The sequence below is a fragment of the Triturus cristatus genome, chromosome 12, assembly GCF_964204655.1.
Source record: "Triturus cristatus chromosome 12, aTriCri1.1, whole genome shotgun sequence".
NCBI lineage: Eukaryota > Metazoa > Chordata > Amphibia > Caudata > Salamandridae > Triturus > Triturus cristatus.
Genome location: NC_140595.1, coordinates 238,049,049 through 238,063,993, shown reverse-complemented (window position 1 = coordinate 238,063,993; position 14,945 = coordinate 238,049,049). Strand labels below are relative to the sequence as shown.

The following is a 14,945-nucleotide window of genomic DNA, read 5'->3' as shown; positions in this document are numbered from 1 at the left end:
GCCAACGTATCCACGCAGCCAACGGTTCAAGGGCGAGGGCGAACAACAGAGGCGACAGGGGGCAACCCTGCCGAGTACCCCTACCAAGCTGAAACGGAGTAGATGCCCGACCATTCACCACAACATTCGCTAGTGGCCCCTCGTACAGCAATCGAACCCAACTCACAAAACCGCGACCGAAACCAAACTTGGCCAGCACGGCCCATAAGTATGCCCACTCCACCGTGTCAAAGGCCATCGTGGCATCAAGAGATGCCACAATAGCCGGTTCACGCAGCGTGCCCGCCCTGGCGATGACGCCATGAAGACGCCTAAGGTTTAATGCTGTGTTTCGGTGCGGGATGAAGCCAGATTGATCCGGGTGGACCAAATCGCCAAGTACCCTAATCAAACGGGTAGCCAGGAGTTTGGCCAGAATTTTCGGCTCAGCGTTGAGGAGTGAAATGGGCCGATAGGAGGCGCACCTATCTCGGGGTTTACCCTCTTTATGTATGACCACGATCGACGCTAGCCGCTGATCCAACGGAAGGATCCCATCCCCCCGCGCCTCCAAAAACATGGCGCGCAGGTGAGGGGCGACCCTATCCGGGAACAGTTTGTACAGGTCGATCGGCAGTCCATTCGGTCCAGAGGCCTTACCCGAGTTTAAAGCGCGAATCGCCCCCGCCACCTCGTCAACCGTTATGTCACCATCCAAATCGTCCCTATCTATGTCAGAGAGGCAGGGCAACTCGATATCACGGAGGAGATCAGACGAGTCCTCGGGTGGCCTGTCCGACCCCGAGGAATAAACCCTACGAAAATACTCCGCGAAACACTTCACAATCCCCTCAGGTTCCACAATCGCCTCGCCCCACTCTCCCGTCAACTCTGGCACCACTCTATTGACCCGTTCTTTCCTGTCCAACCACGCCAGGAGTTTCCCTGCCTTATCCCCAACGTCGTACAGGCGGCCCTGTTGTTCCCTACTGAGGGTCTTAGCGGCGTTCGTCACCAGGTCCCTATACTCCGCCTGCTTCAAGCAAAGCTCATGCAGTGAGGACTCTGTAACCTCCTCCTCCATAGCCCCCTTAAGGGCCGCGATCTCCTCCTCCACTTGCCGCACCTCGCCATCCCTCCGATTCTTGGCAGCCGCCACCAGGGAGAGGGCTTCCCCCCGAAGCACGGTCTTAAAAGCTTCCCACAGCGACACCGCCGAGTCCACGGTTCCCAGATTGTCCTTAAAGTAATTATCCACCTTCTTTACCAGGGCGCTGCGCATCTTGGGGTCTCGGAAATACCATGGGTTGATGGGGGCCACCCTCCCTCCTCCCTCCCGACCTAGATCCAACCGGATCCACACTGGCGAATGGTCAGAGATACCGCGTGCCATGTGCCTCGCCTCGGATATCAACGAGGCATGTGCGGCCAGAGTGAGCAGGTAATCAATCCTGGAGAGGCTACCATGCGCCCCGGAGTGAAACGTGTATTGACTCTGTGTGGGGTGCCGGAGCCTCCAGCAGTCTATCAGACCAAACGTATCCAGGAAGTCTGGAAGCCATTTCTGAGCCCCCCCTGTGTCCCTGGGCGGGTATCTATCCAACAGTCCGGAGCCCACAGCGTTGAAATCCCCTCCCACTACCAGCATTCCCCCCGGGAGAGTCAGCAAAGCCCTGCCCAGTTCAGCAAATGTGGAGGCCTGCAGGGCCGGCGGGACATAAACCGAAACCAAAACCACAAACAGATATTCTTACTGTATTTATGGAAACACAGAAAGGGGAGGCCCCGGCGTCATGGGATGTAGCCAGCATTGTTAATTTTTTAAAAAAAAGGATAAACCACCTACATTACCAGGATCGTATGGGCCCATCTCTCTTCTCAACTGTGATGGGAAAATTTATGCAAAAATATTGGTCACACGACTCTCCCGAGTGATAACTCCCTTAGTTTCTGTTCGCCAGCATGGTTTCATCCCAGGAAGAGGCACGGTCAATCATATAGGTCGGGTAGTTGCCATGTTGGATGTTGCTAATGTACAAAAAGCACCTTGTGGAGTTGTGCTACTTGACACAGAGAAGGCATTTGACCGGGTCTCCTGGGAATTCTTATGGGCAACTATGCGGTGGCAGGGCTTTGGGCCTGGTTTTATTCAGGCAGTTAGTACCTTGTATGGATCTCCGTCGGCCCGAGAATGTGCTATGGGGCTTGAATTTAATCTCCCTCTGCTATTTGCTCTTTATATTAATCTGTTCCTGAACTTGTTGGGGAACAGCCTAAATAGTCAGCCAGCAAGTCCTGGGCAGGAACTGATTAATATACTAGCCTATGCAGATGATATAGCGATAGTCAATCCCGATCAAGCAAAGACTTTGGCAGAGATTGAACGATTAACAATAATATTATTTAGGAAAAGATCCAGCTATAAATTAAATCTAGCCAAGACACAGGTAATATGCACCGGCCAAGCACTCTGTAATGATTCTAGAGTTATGGAGGAGGCAACTTATTTAGGGGTGCATATCAATGCGTGTCTAGATAAGATGGTATTGTCTAACTGGGACCCCATGTTGCAGAAAATTAAAAGGGTACTAGACAGAATGGAAGGCCTTCATCTGTCAATGGTTGGAAGGTGTAACGTCCTAAAGATGAATTTTTTACCAAGGGTCCTGTACTATTTGAGGGCGGTTCCCCTGGAACTCACAGGAAACCAACTTCAGAAACTACAGTCTATATGTAGTAGTCTTCTGTGGGCTCAGGGCAAACCTCGTCAAGCTTTGAAGTACATGACCCTTCCATACTCTCGAGGGGGCTGGGCAGTTCCTAATTTCCGGTTTTATTATTGGGCATGTCTACTTCAACAAATGGGAATCTTACTGGTAGGGGAAGGAGAAGTTAAGCTAGATGAATCCCCGCATATTTTTGGACCCCAAAGCAGAGAGGAAATTCTTTCAAATTCTTGAGCCCAGTTATCATACAAATAAACGTTTTAAGGTGGTTCAAGCTGCACATAAGGCATGGCTTCAGATGCGGAGATACTTGGAGATTGATAGGCTTCATTTTTAGATGCCTATCTCCTCTCCGGAATTGCTCCCCTCTATTTTTTCTGATTTTATTATGGCCAGATGGAGACGGAAAGGCATTCAGACTTTGGGAGATTTCGTGGATTGCAGTGGTGTTAAAGCTTATTCTTCGCTGATGTCAGAATTTGAACTCTCGAAAACAGACTTTTTAAAATATCTGCAGATCCGGGGCTATCTTGTAAAAAGAGGGGATGTTGGCCGCTTTGCTCAGAAATGCAATTTGTTAGAACTAGTTAGGAGGCGAGGGAAGAGTGGTGTTTTATATCAAACTCTCATTGAAATACAGAATGATGATTTGGAGGTACAGAATTCTAAATGGAATGCCAGATTGTCTCAAGGAGGGAATATCCTACAAGAATCTATTTATTGTATTGGCTGATAAACTTTTGATTTCTTCCAGTCTTAAAACACAACAATATAAAACTATGTTTAACTTGTACTATACTCTTGTAAAAATTGCACGATGGGGGGGTCTAAATGAGGGTAAATGTACTCACTGTGGGATGGATGGGGCTGACAGCGTGCATATGTTTTTCACTTGCCCAGAGCTAAGACATCTGATAAATAGGATGCAGCTTTTTTTTACTGAGATTACAGGTGCACAGATTGTGATTACACCAACAGTTATGCTTTTGGGAGTTTTGGAAGATGCCATGGCCGCCCAGGAAGTGTATGCATTTAGATATTAGTATTTATAGCTGTGGCAAGATTATGCATAGCATCACTCTGGTGGCAGAAAGATCAAGGCCCCATGGTAGTTGTAGTCACTTCAGTATCACTTTAGCAACACCTGACAAATGGTAACCTGCATGATAAGTTAACATCAATTGTAACATGGTTTAGGAAAGGACTCCTTTTGGCATGTTTAGCCCGTTCTTTTTGCCTGACTCTGATGCATCTTTGACTAAATGTGCACTGGGTTCCTGCTAACCAGGTTCACAGTGCCTGTGTTCCATGCCAAAACTGTAACTTTGTTTCCACAATTGGCACACCGCTGGCTCACATATAAGTCCCTTGTAAAAGGTACCAGTGGCACCAAGGGCCTTGTGACCAAAGAGGGTCTCTAAGGGCTGCAGCATGCATTGTGCCACCCTACGAGGCCCCTCACCAAACACATGCACACTGCCACTGCAGCCTGCATGGTTTGGTACAGATTATAGTGAAGAGTCAACTTGGTGCACATCCCTGTGAACCAGGCCTACCAACACTGCACGAAGCATAAGTAAGTCACCCCTACAGCAGGCCTTACAGCCCTAAGGCAGGGTCTATTATACCTCTTGTGAGGACATAACTGTATTAGCAGCTATGCCCCTATAGTGTCTATGTCCATTCTTAGGGATTATAAGGTCACAGACTAGTGTAGCCATACTGAGTACATGGGCTGGGTGCTTGTCACTACGAGATCAACAGCTCCATGACAGCTTAACCAAATTCCAAGATGTTTGGTACCAAACATCTCAGATTGATAAGCCCACACTGATGCCAGTGTTGGCTTCATTAATAAATGCACTCAGAGGGCACCTCAGAGGTGCCTCTTGAAAACTTACTAGTGCGTGTCTGACTGGTCTGCACCAGCCAGCCTGCCACTTCTAGACATGTTTTAACCCCCTGAGGTAGGAGCCTTTTGCTCTCATGGGTCAGAAACTAAGCCTGCTCTGGATGGAGGTACTTCACACCTACTCCCAAGCATGGATAGCATAAAATGATGGTGAGCCTCAAAGGCTTCCTGCCTTTGGTTATACTGGCCAGGGCCTTTTCAGCTAGTGGAGATGCCCACTCCCCTGACCAAGCCTCACCTTTGGTGGCAGGGTCGGCGGGAAAATTAGTAAGCTGGAGAGGTGGGTCCCCTCTGAACCAGGACCACCCCTAAAGTGCCCTGAGCTAACGTCACCCCCCCTCCTTTGAAAATCATCCATATTGTTTTGGAGGATTCTAGCCAATAGGGTTAGGGGTATGCCCCCTCCCAAGAGGGAGGAGACATACAAAGGGTTTAGACACCCTAAAGGTAGGTAGCCCATTGGCTAGTACCTTCTAACCCCTGCAACACCTGTAAATCAAGTATTTAAGGGCACCCCTGAACCTTAATCCTCAGATTACCGATGACCTAGAAGACAAAGAAGAGCCAATCCCTGCATAACAAGGAGCTCCAGCGACTGCTGTGGTCCCAGTCCCTTTGCACAACTCCTCCCACAGACTAGAGACCTCCAAAACACTGGGAGGACTCCCTGCCTTCAACAAAGACTCCTGATCTCCCATGGACAGCGGGCCTTTACAAAAACCAAGTTTTAAGACCAAAGCTCTGGCTGTGAAACTGCAAAGTCGACCACCTTTGCACCCGATGTCCACGGCCCAAGTCCGAGGGGCCCACCAATCCAGAAAATATTCCCCAACAATCCTGAGAAAGAGTCAGTTGTGGGTTGACCGCTGTCTGACTCCAGGTTGACGCCTGCAGTCTCTGCACCACGACCACCCCAACTGCGACCACACTGATAAGCTGACTTCCAACGCGAAAGGACACCCCTGCATCCGGAGCCCCTGGACCTTGGGGAGATCTACCGACAGTGTCCCAACGCTTCTGCACATCCTAACTTACTGTGTAGCTGTAAGTTTCTGTTGGCCAGCCTCCTGGCCTGAGACTGCAGCCTTTTTCCAAGTTCAAGATTCCTCTTTGGTTTGCATTGGGCACCCAACACTGCCCCTGTGCCACTTGAGGTGTAAGTTTGGTGCTGTCTTGTTGCCCCCCCTGTGCTTACCGTAACCCCGGAGACTGGGTTCCAAAACCGTACTACTCACCTGCAAGTAGTACCACTTGGATTGCACCTTTTCTACATTGGATAATATTGGTTCCAGAACCCGAGTTTGACCTCTGCACCCGGCTGCTCCTTTGCCGCTGGTGGTGCACTAAGGTCACTTAACTGAACCTTGCCTAGTACTGATTCTTCATCCAAAAGCTTAATTTGGAGAACGTTTACTTACTTGAGAATTGCTGATTGTTTCTTCCCATAGGCTAACATTGTATTGATTGAAAAATGCACCGTGTCCGCTTCTGATATTGAAAAACAGCAATATTGCAAAATGTATTTTACTGCAACAATGTATCTATGGATCTATTAAAATAAATATACTAAAGTAATATTTTTACAAACCATTGGTATTGGATTTAGTCATTGAGTGTGTGTAATAATTTCTTGCCTGTGTGTGTGTAGAATAAATGCTTAGCACTGCCACCTGTTAAGCCTAACTGCTCGCCCACAATACCACTAAAAGAGAGCATTAGTATTATCTACTTTAGACTCTGTAAAGTCTCTGGGAATCCACTGGACTCTGTGCACACTATACCTTACTTTGGTATAGTATATACAGAGCCAGCTTCCTACACATGGTATAGAAGTGAAAAGGGGCACAAGGAGTGCAACAGCTTGGTTAGAGTTCCAGTCACAGGGCCTCATGGTAGAAGTGGTAGCTTTCCAATGTCACTTGGGCAACACTTGACAAATAGTAACCTGCATGTTAAGTTAACATCATTTGTAACATGGCATACAAGTGGGAAGGGGCAAAAGGAGTGTAGCATCTTGGTAAGGGTTGGAGTGACAAGGCCTGATGATTGTTGTAGTCACTTCAATCAATGTCACTTTAGCAACACTTGACAAACAATCAGTATAGCATAGCTGTTGTCAACATGGATTTGGGATGGACCATACAATTACATTTCAACACAAATCATGGATCCTGGATAAATATTTTAATGGAAATGCACTTACAGACAGCATTGAACATGTAGTATGTACTGGAGTTGGATACAGGTGCTCTTATATGCACCAATACACATTGCCACAGACAAACCAACATTTCAGTTACTTTGAATATTGCATGTTAAGAAAGTAGCTAGAGAGTAGAATAGTAAATGCAGAGTTGAGAGCAAACAGGACATTGTGATATTGTGGCAGTTACTGAACAGTAATTTACCAGAGTCCACTCTCCTCTCTATTCCTGACAAACCCTCAGTATGCAGGATTGCCAAGACCTTCTTCTCCCAGGGTAAGAGCTGTAATGGTGCCTTGGGAGGGCCGCCACCAGTCCTCTGAGCCACCAGGTAATGACTGTTGTTCTTGGTACAGATCCTCAACCTGAGGTGGTTCGACCTCTTCCTAATGTCTCACTGTGTGCGCAGGGTTTTACCAACAGCATTCACTCTGTTGGCTATACTATCCCACATTTCTATTTTCCTACTGAGAGGAGTATGCTGGACTTGGGACCCATAAATGTGTGGCTCTACTCTAATGATTTCATTCACCATGACTGTCAACTCTTGCTCAGTGAAGCCAATTTTTTTCCCGCAGGCATGGTGAAAAAACCAAAAATGTGAGTGAGTATGTGAATGAAAAACAAACAAGTGATAGCGGTAAAAAGGTGGGAAAATAAAAATTACAGGTGGTGGAGAGTGCTAAGTGAGAAGAAGAAAAAGGGGTGCCTTAACTAAAAGGCGCAGTAAGTGGCTGTCTGTCTTGCTATGGTGCAGTTTGGAAGCAAAGGATGCTGGTCAGGGATGGGGTTTGTCTTATAGTGTGATTTGAAGGTGTGTCCAATTGCCAGAGCACATCAAGTGTGTAGTTTTTAAATCCATCCAATGGTCACTGTTTTTTTGGGGGGGTGTATGCCGCAGTGGTCAACCGTTGTTGGGTAACTGACGCTTGTTGAGCACCGCTGTGAGAGCGTGAATACAACTGTGTAGTCGTAATACGTTTGGTGGGTGGACCGCGGACCTGGTGTTGTTGTTGGATGCACCACTGACATTGCAAGCCGCCGCGGTCCCGCCGGGTAAACTGCCGTAGCCGCGGTCGTTGTTTCAGATAACACAACTCGTAATACAGCGAGCAGTAGATTGCCGGAACACAGGTGTGACGTGAATGACACAGATACGGTTCTCAGGCAGTCGGATCACCAAACTCGTATTAAGCTCGTAAGTAATACTTTAATCCAAGAGTTTTCAGACCACCAGTTTTCTCTCACTGTTGCCAATGTCACATTCCACCAGGAAATTATGCACTTACCTTCCTATGTCTCTGATGTGCTTTATATGTGCCCAATGGAGTTTAACAGATAGCTTACAGCAATATTTCCATGTGCAAAATCCCAATATCACAAAGTGTTTTTCTGAAAAACTGAGACACATACACATAGTTAAACCATGTTGCTTAAAACAGTATTTATTTCTCTGTTCCTCTCCACGTCTTACATCATTTTCAGACAGAAAAACACCTAGGTACTAAGATACTGAATGCACTGGTATTCTGGGAGCAGGGGTGGGGAATTCCTATCTCCCGACGCCCGAGACATCTAGATTTCTTACAAGGGCAAGAGGTTTTAATTTCTAAATTGTCCAAAGGACAAGTAGACAGTCTTACTGTAATCCGATAAACAGCTGTTCAACCCTTTTGGTCACAACCAGTTAATAAGGACCTGTGAGCAGTTTATTGGCATTGAAAGGATCAATGCAAAAGCTGGGGCCAGCACTTTAATTTCCCCAGAGCAGAACAACAACATGATGGAGCTGAGAAACTCGGGAGGCATTTCGGGGTGGCAGATGCGGCGTGCCCTAGATGCGGCGTTATGGGAGCGGAGCTAGGACATATGTTATGGGACTGCCCTCACCTGCGCGAATACTGGAGGGAAGTGGGCGAAACGCTGGCTGAGGTAATGGACAGGGAATTGCAATACACTAAGGCGGTTTGTGTCCTGCACTGGTTTCCTCATACACCCAAGAACAAGACCACAAGTAAATTCATAGATATGGGCCTCCTCTTGGCAAAGAGAGAAGTGACGAGACTCTGGAAGTCGAAGGTGGGCCCCACACATGGGAGGTGGATTAAGGAACTGCAAAAGTGGGCGGCAAGTGAAAGTACACTTAGATACCAACTGGCGATCCGTAGGGCTGATGATCGGGCACTGGCGGCGGCCACAGCGTGGGAAGTGTTGGTACAGGCCCTGCGCAGCAGCGTGGCGGAGGAGGACTAGGCGCCCTCTGAGCCTGATGTTGCTCCCCGGAGCATCCCAACCACACACACACAGTAGATGGTTATTTACTTCTGATATGTACCCCAGACTACACATTAAGGCCGGGGACAGTCGTGGGCGTGGGCACTGGAGGGTGGAGGGGGAGGGGGCTGGGGGATAGGGACTGGGGAGGGGAAGTGACGGGGTGGGGGAGAAGCGGGGAGGAAACTTTAACGCGGAACGCAGACACCCTATTATGTTCGTAGCAAAGGTACAGGTTGAACTATGATTCGGTACAATGGCCTACTTGTCACCGCTGCCCGGCCTCTGGGATGTGGGCTAACAAGCTGTGTGCGAAAGCCTAATGGCCACGCAAGGAATGGCACTGGCACTGGCGGTGCAGGATCATTATGTATGTAAGCTGCTTATTATATTGTTCTGCAATAAAAACGGTTTTAAATAAAAACAAACATGATGGAGCTGAGCTCAAAGTTGCAGCTCCATATAAAACATCCACAGCACTGTCAGGTAAGAGTCTTTTTACTTTCTCCTCGAGGCTCTTGTGTGGCTTCCAGGCCCTCCTCTGGTCCTTTCATTTTCTTCCAGCACGAGATGAACATGGAGCTTCTGCAGCTTTTTTGAAAAAAAGGGGACCCCTACATAACCAATGAGCTTGCTAATGCAGGGACGAAACAACAATAAGTAAGAAATGTATAGCAAGCTGTAATTAAAATGTGCCAACAATACTAGGTATATCAATAATAATAACTAATAGCTTTGATTCATATATAAATCAAAAGCAAGGCAAATATAATTTAATCAAAATATATATAATTGTATTTATGTTCATCAATCATTTTTTGACTGTGCAAATATATATCATCATTCTTTTGATTTATCTATTAAGGTCATTTCATTGTTTTTCTCTCAAAAAGTGACAAAAATATATATACAGTGCTAAATATTTACACAATTACATCACTTTTGTACAAACAATATATTGCAAAAAATTTCTTATAACTCAATAAAATGATCTGTTCTAATGAGATTGGTTATGCGGTCAATGTATGGTCGATCAAAGCAATGCGGAAGATGGAGACTACGCGTGTTTTGGCAAAACTGCCTTCATCAGGCGACCGTCTATTGCAATACAGCTAGGTGGGACATAAAACAACATAAATAAATGGTTACGCCTATATAATATATACATATATACCTAGAGTGTGGTCAACAGTTAAATTCCTAATTTTATATGTTTATTCATAATAACGTGGGTCTAGAAAGACAAAACTGAATACTAATGGCAACAAGACAAAGTGCTCCAAGAAAAACAGTCCTCATAAAGAGGACGAAGTCCCATCACCCACCGAAGTTGCATGCTTCATCATCTGTGGCCTCCTCTTAACCAAACCTGGTGTGGTTAAGGGGCTACAACTCCTAAGTTGGTGAAAAAGGAGGAGCTCGCGGATGTTTTCTCAATACTAACAACCTGGATGGACTAATCTAAACAGAGACTGAAGCTGCCTAACGTGTGGTGAAACAACGTGTAAAGTGCAGTGTAAATAAACAGTGTATTAAAATTAACTATCTGAAGAAAAATATATTTATTAAGTATCTTTAGATGTCAAAAAATAAAAACATGGTCAACATGTTTCAGCCAAAGATGATCCAACTATTTGATCATGGCTTTCTTCTGACCAATTTATACTACTGCAACAAAGATTGAAATAGAAATAGGGGTGAAATGAATCCCATAATAGACATAAACTGAAACGATACCACCTACAGATATACCTACTCCTCGAGTAGTAAGCGGAACTGCAAGGGTTCAAATTAGTCACCTGTTCAAGACAAAAAGGGGAAGAAGGGCAAGAAACAGGAGAACATATCAATGACACACATAGTCTCGAAGCACAGCACTCAGTCAAAAAAACAACTGAGAGAATGGTAAACAGTTGATGTAGTAAGGTCTCTGAAAGACCTTCTTACCCGTAATAAATCGGGGATAGTCGCCTCCACTCCTGGTAACAACTCAGGGCGTGAGGCAGCGCTCTGTTCAAAAACAAACGAAGACAAACTAATATAAAGAAAAGATCTAGTACAAAGTGCTACGATCTATTAACAAACGAAGGGGGCTTGGCTATACCCCGGTGCATCTTCAAATCACTCAACAGCGCTGACTTGGCCAAAACCGTGTTTGTAATATTAACAAACAGCCCTAGACATTATTCACGGTATGGGTTGAAAAACTAAAAACCGCAAATCAAGGACTACTAGTTGAGCCCAAGTAGCTCATGAAAACGCATCTAAATGCGCTAAATGACCTGGGAACTATAACTAGAGTCTCACCCCCGGAAACCCTTTGTGCCGATAGTCCGAAACATCAGACCGTGACAATGTTATGCCACCATTATATTAGCACCACCATACCGGATGATACAACGGCTCCGTTGTCTGAATCCGGGCTGCCACCTTTACCGGTGTGCACATGGTATTGAGATCAGGCTTTGGAGCGGGGGACATAGAAGACGACACCAGGGACTAGCACGCCTTCCCTGATCCTGCTATACCCCCCCTCAGTGGAACTACAGCACTGCTGTGCACTGGCAAGAACAGTGGCGGCCCGTACCTGGTGGGAAGTAATTTATTTCTAATTAATTATTAAGTAGTTGTTAATTGATATCAATTTATTATTTTAAAATTAAAATTAATTATGAAAATTGTGTAATGATATTTAGGTGTGTTTTGTGGGGTTTATAGGCTGGGAAATAATTTATGTTTAATTAATTAATAATTAGTGGATCATCAATATTAATTCATCAATTGATAATTAATTAGGGAAATTGTTTATTTTTTGTGTGTGAGTTTAGGTTTTATAGGGGTAACGTTTGGGGAGTAAATTAATTTTTATCTGTTTTAATTTGTTTTTTAATTAATATTTCTTTCATTGATAGTTAATGATGTTAATTATGGAGGTACTTTTCTTACAATTTAGATCTAAGTTGTGAATTTTGCGGTGTTAAAGGGTAGGAAATAAAAAAGATTAGATTTGTGTAATAATTTATGTTTTTGATTATAAATAATTTCTAATTTAAAATAGTTATTAGTTTGTAAATTATTTTAAAATTAATTTAATATAATATTTCTAGATATTTGTCATATCTATTTAACATTATAATATGTTTCTATTTTTTTAGATTTTTAAAGTATTTTTATGTATTTTTCATTTTATTTTATTTTTTAATATTTTGTGTTGGTGATATTTTGTATGTTTTTAATTTTGAACTGACTGGAGTGGGAATATTAATTTTTACCATTCGCTATCCGACTCTTTCCCTATTGTGCCGCTCGCGGAAGCCTTTTGGTTTTACTTGGGGCTCTGACACTGTGAAGGACTGCGAGGACCAGCAGCCCACTCCACCACAGCTGCAGCCTCTTCCCTCACGCTCCGCCCCTGTTTGGACACTTGATAACGGCTCTCCAACAGTGTCTCTCTGGTAGTGACTACCCCGCCCAATTTCGGGTGCTGTTCTGGATCTATATCAGATCCCATGCCGGTTAATACCGATCATAGTTCGTGACCCCACCCTAATGTGCCCATTACTCGAGATAGCGGGTCTGAGGCTAATTTCCTCCAGTTAAGAGGTAATAGGGAGGGGGCTGTTCCAAAAAGAAAGAGAAGGAAGCAGATAGGGCGTGGTAAGAAGGCAAGATTATCCAACTTTGTAAATCGTATTAATTCTAAAGACCAGGCAAAAGAAAAGGCGAATCCCCCAGCAGTCAGTGATTCGACAAATCCACCGCTCCCGTCTCCCTCTACAGTACAGTCTTCCATCCAGATTAATGGTGATAATCTTCAGGCTTGCCATGATCAGCAGACCTCAGACCTGGGCAGTATTTTGAAATCTTTGCTGGACCCTTTAATTACCAGATTTGACCAAATTGATCTTAGGCTGTCAAATATTGAAAGGGCCATTGGGTCTTTGGCAGAAACCATTGAAGGGAAGAGGATGGTAGATCCAAGGGGTTCTTATCGAGTTAATCCGCCAATTTTAACAACGCTCCCAGCTGTGGTAAACTCCCCACCTCCAGCTCAGGATATTTTACAAAGGAATACCAACCCCTCCCTTCATTCTTGCCCTGGCCCAATGGTGGAAAAATCTCTTGTACATATTGAGCAAGATAATCCGGAGGGCAATGGACTGAGGAAGAAACTGACAGTCAATTTACCCCCGGAAGCTGCTCCCCTGGTAGTGGTCCTATCAGGAGTTCCTCAACTCACTAACACAGGAGCTGAATCATTCGCTTCACTTAAAAAGCTAAATAATAATAAGGCGCTAATAAGAGAAAAACGTTTAGGATATAAGCAATTAATACATCATGCCAAGATGGAGTGGGATAACGATAATGGGATTAATTTAACATCTGCATTAAGATCAAGAGACCCCCGGAAGTTTTGGCAAATTGTCAACACGGGGTCGTCTGACCCTCTACCGGCAATTTTGCCCAATATTGCTGCAAATGTGTGGGAAGAACACTTCTCTACCCTTTATGGGGGGGATCATTTTAATCTCGATAGGGAACAGGTGGGTCTAATGTCCAATACCACTGCTGTTGTACCTGAGATTGAGTTTCTGGAAGAAGAGGTTTGTGCTGCATTAATCAAACTTCCATCAGGTAAGCCACCTGGTCTGGATAAACTCCCAGGTGACCTATTTAAACACGAACCTAAAGTCTGGGCCCCGTACTTAACGGCTTTATTTAATGCAATCCAGCGGGGTATGGCGGTACCTAATACTTGGCTGGGAGCCAAGATAGTCCCTATCTTCAAGAAGGGTTCACCTCTTCTCCCACTCAACTACAGGCCTATCAGCCTTATCGATGTCCCCCAAAAATCTTTGCTGGACTGATTTTGGATCGCCTTAGGGACTGGATGGAAGAGTGTTCCATTCTAAGTCCCTATCAGGCAGGGTTCAGAAAGAACGTTTCCACTACGGACCAGATTTTTCGATTGACCTTATTATCTTGGAAAACTGTACAAATTGAGGGTGGGTCACTGTACTCTGTTTTCGTGGATCTACGTGCGGCCTTTGACCTGGTTCCTCGGCCCAAACTTTGGCTGGTCCTATCACAATTAGGCATACCTGTCTCCCTTCTGAATATGATATTTCGACTCCATAGCGGGAATTTTGCACAGGTCAGGTGCGGGAAAGACGGTGTTTTATCATCCAGATTTCCCGTTGACAGGGGAGTCAGACAGGGATGTGTCCTGGCACCAACCCTCTTTTGCCTCTACGTTAACGGAGTATTCACACACCTGAATGAGGTTCCAAATAGTGATGCCCCCAAGCTCGGCGGATCACGGGTTCCTGCGATTATGTTCGCAGATGATACCCTACTACTTTCGAAGTCACCGATGGGCATTCAACGATTGATGGACGGTTTTGAGACATTTTGCCTCGACCGCGGGTTAGAAATAAATACGCTTAAAACAAAATATATGATTTTTAACCCTCCACCAAAAACACGCCCAAATCCAACTATAGGGACCGTTAGTTTAGAAAGGGTTCAGACCTTCGAGTACTTGGATCTTACTTTAAATGAAACTATGTCTTGGGTCCCCCACCAAATCAGATCACAACTCAAGTTAGCTCAATTATCGGGGAGCATTTTAAAACTTTTTAATAATTCATGTGTCAAACCAATTGGCCCCCCTCTTGAAATATACAAACTTCAGGCAAGGGGGTTGTAATCTATGGTGGTGAACTCTGGGGCTTTAACTGCCGTCCAGAGATTGTGCTTACAGAAAATAAATTTTTAAGGCAGCTTCTGGCCCTTCCCCCTAGCACTCCGCTACTGCCAATAAGACTAGATATGGGCCTTAGACCCATA

The 14,945-nt window shown here is 45.1% G+C and overlaps 1 long non-coding RNA gene across 1 annotated transcript in view; it reads right to left on the bottom strand.

Moving 5' to 3' along the window:
• Positions 1-8,240: 8,240 nt before the first annotated feature.
• LOC146775782 (uncharacterized) overlaps positions 8,241-14,945 on the bottom strand; it is an 86,586-nt gene continuing 79,881 nt past the window's right edge. Inside the window, exons 2-3 of the long non-coding RNA XR_014972417.1 lie at positions 11,043-11,105; positions 8,241-10,894 (exon numbers count right to left, since the gene is read on the bottom strand). This is a non-coding gene — a long non-coding RNA (uncharacterized LOC146775782). The remainder of the gene's footprint in view (positions 10,895-11,042; positions 11,106-14,945) is intronic.